The sequence below is a fragment of the Macaca nemestrina genome, chromosome 20, assembly GCF_043159975.1.
Source record: "Macaca nemestrina isolate mMacNem1 chromosome 20, mMacNem.hap1, whole genome shotgun sequence".
NCBI lineage: Eukaryota > Metazoa > Chordata > Mammalia > Primates > Cercopithecidae > Macaca > Macaca nemestrina.
Window position 1 is genome coordinate 54,691,773 of NC_092144.1, and position 6,291 is coordinate 54,698,063.

At 41.7% G+C, this 6,291-nt stretch overlaps 1 long non-coding RNA gene across 1 annotated transcript; it reads left to right on the plus strand.

Moving 5' to 3' along the window:
• The first annotated feature begins 74 nt into the window (after positions 1–74).
• LOC139360312 (uncharacterized) lies at positions 75–1,323 on the plus strand. The gene is made up of 2 exons (XR_011617632.1): positions 75–169; positions 599–1,323. It is a non-coding gene; the product is annotated as an uncharacterized lncRNA (long non-coding RNA).
• Positions 1,324–6,291: the final 4,968 nt, after the last annotated feature.

Here is a 6,291-nt window from a genome sequence, read left to right on the forward strand (position 1 = left end):
ACTGAGGCTCGGCGAGCCAGAACTATAATTCCCAGAAGCCTCCGCGGCGCGGGCGGTGAGTGGGCGGGGTTCCGGCTCCTCCAAGGAAGTGGGGCGGTGGACCCGGTCAGAAGCTGAGCGGGCGTCGGCGTCCGGTGCCTGGAGGGGTGCTGCACCTGTGCTTGTGCAGGTAGGTCTAGGGGAGCCCTAAGACCAGACGCGGGACCGGGAGGCCGAAGCCAGTGCATCGACGCGTAGGGAGTCGCTCTGGCATGACTTCAGAACGAATAGAAAAGGCGGGGACCCTTCCTGGGTGCCCCTTCCTGTGAGACGCTGCGCGCGACCCACTGTCTCCTCTAGTCGAGGGGGAAACCTGTGAGACAGTTGCGACATCCCCATTTTACACTGGAGGGAGCGTCTACCGAACCCTTCAGGAATCTATGTTTTTACATTTAATAATAGTAAAATATAAAGAATCATTTTATTTTTAAATTTTAAGTTCTTTGTCTGCCTATAAGGCCTGAATGATCAGTTCCCCCACCTCTCCCCTTTTCTCTGTTTGTTTGTTTGTTTTTGTTTTGTTTTTGTTTTGAGACGAAATTTCGCTCTTGTCGCCCAGGCTGGAGTGTAATAGCGCGATCTCGGCTCACAGCAACCTTCACCTCACGGATTCAAGCGATTCTCCTGCCTCAGCCTCCTGAGTAGCTGGGATTACAGGCGCCCAGCTAATTTTTGTATTTTTAGTAGATACAGGTTTTCACCACGTTGGCCAGGTTGGTCTCCAACTCCTGACCTCAGGTGATCCGCCCGCCTCGGCCTCCCAAAGTGCTGGGATTACAGGCGTGAGCCACCGCGCCCGGCCCCCTTTTCTTTTTGCCCTCATTTCTTGCCCATTTGCTTTGCACATTTTCCCCATTCTCCAACAGATCCAGCAGACTGCAACCCCCGGGCGTTTGCATGTGCTGTTTGCACTCCTTGGCAGCCTGTCCTGAGGGATTCATTTGGTTCTCACCGTCTGCTCATTAGGGGAACATCATCTTCTCATTAGGGATTACCCCACTACCCGTTGTGAACTTGCAAGCAAACCCTTCCCTCCCCATATGCTCCCTGCCTCCTCCTTCATCTTTTATTTTTTTCTCTAAAGAACTTTTCACTATCTAGCACACTATATATTTTAAGTATTTATTTGGTCTACTGTCTGCCTTCACCACTACAATGTCAATTCCATAAGGAAAAGCATTTGTATCGATGTTGATCACTGCTGCATCACCAACACCTAAAAAAATAAAACAGAGAGACCTTGCACATGATAGATGCTCAATAAATATTTGTTGACTAAATAAAGCTTCCTGTCTCTGTATTAAACACTTTGATATCTCATTATCCAGCCCAATCACCCTATGAGGGAGTTGTGTTAATTTTCGTCCTACCAGGGAGGTAGCTGAAAATTGGAGCCCTGCTGTATGAAAATACATAATCTTAGTTTTTTAAAAATGCTTGTCAAAGCATTCCTGTAGTTTTCTTCACGTAAATTCTGACCTTTAACAATAACGAATTACTACTATTTGAAATGTAATCTATTCCCAAAGCTGTTTTGTTTTGTTTTGTTTTGTTTTGTTTTTGAGACGGAGTCTCGCTCTGTCCCCCAGGCTGGAGTGCAGTGGCGTGATCTCGGCTCACTGCAAGCTCCGCCTCGCAGGTTCACACCATTCTCCTGCCTTAGCCTCCCCAGTAGCTGGGGCTACAGGCGCCCGCCACCACGTCCAGCTAATTTTTACTTTTTTATTTTATTTTATTTTTGTATTTTTAGTAGAGACGAGGTTTCACCGTGTTAGCCAGGATGGTCTCGATCTCCTGACCTTGTGATCCACCCGTCTCAGTCTCCCAAAGTGCTGTGATTACAGGCGTGAGCCACCGGCCCGGCGCCAAGTTTCTTATTATTAGTTATTGTGGTTGATCTTTTAAAAAATACTTATTTTGTATCTGGTTAACCTACTGCAATGTTATTAATTCTTATAATACTCCAGTTGTCTTGGCTTTTCTATTGAGACAGTTATCTACAATTTCATTTTTTCCTTACCAGTATTTTAAATTAGACTTTCTCTTTCATGTTGGATTATATTGGCTACCATTTCAAAACAGTATTACTAAAAGAGACATTCTTGTTTGTGTTCTTTTAATGGGCATATCTCCGAGGTTTGAGGGTTAAATGTGACGTTGGTTTCTAAATTGAAGTAAGTAGCTTATTTTTTTTAACCTTTTATTTTGTAAATTTCAAAACAAAAGTAGGGACTCAATGAATGACCCCCTATGACCTATGTCATCCAACTTAACTATTTTCACTCAGTCTTGTTTCATCTGTACTTCCACCTATATTGTGCTTTCCACTCTCTTCATCTCTCAGGGATTTTAAAGCAAATTCTACATATTATTTTATTTTGTCTGTGAAATGCTACATTTCAGCGTATGTCTAACGAGAACTGGTTTTAAAAAGAAAACTTCAATACAAAATAGATATATGTTATAACTACTGGGTACAAACAATACAAAATTATTTCCAGATGTTACTAGCAGAAGACCCAAGAGAGTTAACTAAAAGCAATTAACATCGAGGAGAGTTTAAAAGTAATTAAATGTGATACAAGTAATAATAAACATTTATGTTACACTCTATGCTAATAATAATAAACCTTTATGTGAAACTCGGTGCTAAGCAGTCTTGTAAGATCCATATTTTATATACAATATATTAAATATATAATATGTATTACATATATACATATATATTACATATAATACATATTATATATTTAATATATTATATATAGCGTATATTATTTTTTCTCATTTAGTCCTCACCACAACTCTTGTGAAATGAGACTGTTATTTACATTTTACAGAAGACAAAACTGAAGCCTAGAGATAAGTAACTTACCCTAGACTGTATTAGGATAGAGTTGGAATTTGAGACCAAGAAGTTGAACTCTAGAGTCCACACTCTTAACTTTTACATTATATTGCCCCTTGTCTACACGTCAATATCTTTCCTCTACATCCAAGTAATACTAAGTTTGCAAACAAGACAGAAAAAGCAAAAAAAAAAAAAAAAAAAAAAAAAGCCTTATAAAAAAATTTAGTAAGATAAATATAGGTCATCTGAAGAAACCCTCAAAACCTTACTGAAAGAGAAAATGGACACATAGAAATGCCGTGTTGCTAGCTGTGTTGTAAATATGTAAAATCTTGCAGATTGATCTGCAAATACAAATATGACAAAATCAGAATGGGATGCCTTGAGTGTTAGCTCATCTTCCTTTTTTCACTTCATTTATTTTTCTGCTAATTGTTTAAGATATTCAGAAAATAGGCCAGGCGCAGTGGCTCACACCTGTAATCCCAGGACCAATCATGAGGTCAAGAGTTCGAGACCAGTCTGTCTAACATGGCGAAACCCTGTGTCTACTTTAAAAATACAAAAATTAGACAGGCATGGTGATGCATGCCTGTAATCCCAGCTACTCAGGAGTCTGAGGCAGAAGAATCGCTTGAACCCGGGAGGCAGAGGCTGCAATGAGCCGAGATCGTACCACTGCACTCTATCCTGGGCAACAGAGCGAGACTCTGTCTCAAAAAAAATTCAGAAAATAGAGCATTAGTACTATAAAATGTAAAACTGACTTTGTTTATCTGTCTTTTGTTTAGTCTTTTTTATTTTCTTTCAAAATGAACAAAGTGGTAGTGTTTACTTCCAGGAACCTATAAATCCTAACTTAACCTAATATTACAGGACTTTAGAAGAATTACCACTGCTGGGGGCAGTGGCTCATGACTGTAATCCCAGCACTTTGGGAAGCCGGAGCAGGAGGATCACTTGAGCCCAGGAGTTTGAGACCAGCCTGGGCAACATGGCAAAACCCCATCTCTACAAAAAATACAAAAATTAGCCAGGCCTGGTGGCACAAGTCTGTAGTCCCAGCTATTCAGGAGGCTGAGGTAGGAAGGATTGCTTGAGCCAAGGAGGCAGAGGTTGCAATGAACCAAGATCACGCTACTACACTCCAGCCTCAGTGACAGAGCCAGACCCTGTCTCAAAATAAATAAATAAATGAATAAATAAAAAAAAATTAAAAAAAAAAAAGAGTTACCACTCAGGAACATTCTAGAAAGAATTCTAGAAAGATGCCCATCTAATCTAGAGATTTATCTATCAACTGTCTGGGGAAGAGCTGACACCAAAGTTCCATATTAAGGTTCTGTTTACTGGCCAGGAATTGGGTAAGGGCTCAACATACAGTGAAGAGCAAGAAAATTATGAATCCATTTACTATAAATAATAGAAGACAAAAGTAAGAGTCACTAGAGGGTAGAAGGGCATGATCTGTCTCTAGGATGTCGGGGGAGGGGGACATTTTTTGGCAGGAAAGAGGAAAGTTCCCAGCATTCAAATAGGGTGGTGTTTCTGGCACTACTGAGTGCAACCCTTAGGATCCTAACTCTAGTCTCTTGTATCACATCTAATGATTAATTTTTAAAATCTGAATTAATGTTATCATCATCATGATAGCCATTCAGCTCTGAGGATAGCAACAACCCATTCTGAAAACTCTTTCTTCATTTCCAGGAGTTTTCAGTATTGGTTTCCCCCGTGTTAACAGTCCTTTTCTGTCTCCTTTGCTTGATGTCTCCTGTAAACATCAGAGGGACCCAGGAATCAGCTGTCAGCCTGTCCCTTGCCTTGTCTTCATCCACTCTGCTTGGGGTTGACATACAGGCCTATTGCTCAAACCCTGTAAGTTCCCAAGAAAAGTCCTGTTTTCCTGACTAGCCTTTGGGCAGCTCTGGGAACTGAGCTCTCATAATATCCTATCTGGTAAGAGTCCTTTTGTTTGCCTGAGGCCTCGAGCCGTGCTGTACCAGTTTGTCCAGATGGTTTATACTAACAGTGTGATTTATGGAGGAACATCTGGAGTCTGGAGCGTCAGTGACTGACCCTTTACAAAAAACCATGGACACCCAGGTTTAGGTGAGTTTCCCTCGGTGTCAATGCTTCACACACGTCATCACACATCATTGCTGGGGGATTTCCCATGTGCTATGGTTTGGATATTTGTCTCCTCCAAAACTCATGTTGAAACTTAATCCCCAGTATGGCAATATTGAAAGATGGGGGCTTTTAAGAGGTGATTGGCTCACGAGGGCTTTGCCTTCATGAATGGATTAATCCATTCATGGACTAACGGATTAACGGGTTATCATGGGAGTGGAACTGGTAGCTTCATAAGAAAAGGAAGAGAAACCTGAGCTAACATGTTACCACACTCAGTCCCCTTGGCATGTGAACCCCTGTACCCCTTCAGGACTCTACAGAGTCCCCACCAGCAAGAAGGCTCTTACCAGATGCAACCCATTGACCTTAGACTTCTAAGCCTCCATAACTGTATGAAATAAATTTCCTTTTTAAAACAAATTACCCTGTTATAGGCAACAGAAAGCAGACTAATACACCATGTGACTCCACTGAAAGAGAACACTTGGAAGCTGGTGCAGGGTATCCTCCAGACTTCACCCCATGCACCTTTTCCCTTTGCCAATTTTATTCTCCATCCTTTTGCTGTAATAAACTATAACCATGAGGTTAACAATTGGGTCCTGTGAATTCCTCTAGAAAATCTTTGAGCATGAGGTGCTCTTGGGGACCATCCTGACAGAGGAGTTCATCCAGCCCCATAACTTTAAATCCCACTGACAACTCTCAAATGTGTTTCTCCAGCCATGATCTATCTAGACTTTTATGAACAATTGCCTACTTGATTCTCCAACTGATTCTTGACATGTCTAAATTCTTGACATGAAGCAAATTCTTCATTTCTCTCCTTATCCCAGAGTTGCTCAGAAAGTGACCTGTCAGTCATCCAGTTGCCCTGGCAAGAAACCATGGAGATATCCTTGTCTCCTCACTCTCTTTACCTTCAGCAAATCTCATTCTGACTCTCTCCACCCCTGCAATTCCCAGGATTCTAAGCATTTCATGCCTACCTCTCCTAAGGAGCCTCAATCCCTCACTTCACTATGTGTTTTCTCCTTTTATTAAGAGCTCTTAATTTCTTAAGAGCTCCTTGTTCCTTATCTTCTGCCATGATTTGAAAAGCCACTTCTTCTCTGACCCCTGCCTTTGTCACCTGCTCCTCTCTGGCTGACTCAGACTTACTCTTCTCCCTGGAGTCTATGTCCACCAACGGTGTTTGCTCAACCTCAACCTGCAACTATGATATCCTATGCTGTTCAGTCTCAAACCTCGGCCCTCTAACTCTA